General features: G+C 39.2%; 1 protein-coding gene across 1 annotated transcript in view; it reads right to left on the bottom strand.

Annotated features, from left to right (window-relative positions):
* Window positions 1-1,621, bottom strand: part of SLC10A7 (solute carrier family 10 member 7) — a 192,801-nt gene that overhangs the window by 37,070 nt on the left and 154,110 nt on the right. The gene's annotated exons all lie outside the window — the stretch shown is intronic.

Here is a 1,621-nt window from a genome sequence, read left to right as displayed (position 1 = left end):
GAGTGCTTTTAAAAAACCACTTACACTACTCTGGGCTACCTTTATAATTTACTATAATACTTTACTACTGAGCATGTAAAGGACAATAAATTAAACAATTCATTATTCTCTTTGGTTAAATATTCTTAATTATATAAATGATATAACCATCTGCATTTAAAAACAAACAGTTGAATGACTGACAAAGATATTTTCTTTGTCCATATGTTTTAAGCCAAACATTTATTATTAACAGACACATTTCCAAGATTCACTAAGAGAAGAATATATGTGCCCTGGCTAGTATATGAAATTATTTTCAGAACCAAGAAAATAAATATGGGTTTAAACTAATACTATCCACGGTGTAAACTGTCTAGATCTGAGGAGGGCAAGTAGGTATTGTTATGTCTCTATAAGACACAGCATTTCCCTCACTGATCATAGAACTCTCACTCATTCCCTCCCTCCCTCATTCATTCATTCAGCACATATGTACTGGGGGCCTATGCTCTGGGTATGTAATGGTAAGCAAAACAAATATGGTTCCTATACTCATTACAGTCTAATCAAGGAGACACACAGTTAACAGGGAAACAAATGATAAGAAAGTAGTGAAAAAGGACAAGAAAGGAATCAAACGAGGTGCTGCAATACAGATAATCAGGAAATCAGATAGGTGGTTCAAAGAAGATATGAATTAAAGAGTCAAATGAACAATGAGCTGGGGTGGTACGGTGGGTAGAAAGACCCTCTAAACAGAAAAATTAAGCAGGAATTGAGAAAAATCCAGGAAGGCTAGAGTGTAGGAAATGTGGCAAATAAGTTTGAGAGGTAGATGGGGGAAATAATATTTATTCAGGTTCCTGTTCTGTGATCAGCACTGTTCAAGTATCAGTCGTATTTAATTAAATTATATTTTTGAGTGCTTTAAAATCCTTCCCCCTTATCCTAAATTCAGTCCCTTTCTAAGTATAAAATTAAAATAAAACAAAAAGATCAGTGCCTGTATAGCGGATGCTGTGATGAGCCACCCAGTTCCATCCCTTCGGGAATGGGCTTCTTGCTTGGCTGAAAGATCTCAGTTGAGGTCCTTTGGGAGTTCTGCTGAGCGAGCAGATTCCCCCAAGGCCACACCTCCCATGGGGAGTGGGAGGGACAGGAGCATCAGGATAGGCAGGACAGTCTGAAGGGTCCTCCCAGCTCCAGGGCACCTCTGGGACGTGTTGAGGCCCGCAGGACTGCATCACAGTTCACCTCCTCCTCATCCCGTCCTTTCTTCACTTTCCCGAAGGTGTTGAGCCCCAGGGTACTTCCCCGCATGGAAACCTTGGTCTCAGTGTCTGTTTCCCAGGGACCCTAACCCAAGGTAGCTTGTAAATACTACATGTCTATACATACACCATTTTTATAGTTAATATTTCAAAGAGTTGCCTTCTGTGTAGTATTTGTAGGGAATTTGATAGTGATGGTGATGACAGATGCTATGGAGTACTCACCTGTGTCAGGCTTTTTAATGACAAAACCTTTATATGCATCCCTATTTCCTTGAATACCTTTTAAGATGGGTGTTATTATTATTATGCAATTTAATAAGTTGTGAATCTGGAACTAAGGAGATCAAATGATTTGAAAGGTCGCA

This window comes from Myotis davidii, unplaced genomic scaffold (assembly GCF_000327345.1).
Source record: "Myotis davidii unplaced genomic scaffold, ASM32734v1 scaffold323, whole genome shotgun sequence".
Classification (NCBI taxonomy): domain Eukaryota; kingdom Metazoa; phylum Chordata; class Mammalia; order Chiroptera; family Vespertilionidae; genus Myotis; species Myotis davidii.
Note: the sequence above shows the minus strand (reverse complement) of the source record. Positions and strands in the feature narration are given on the sequence as shown.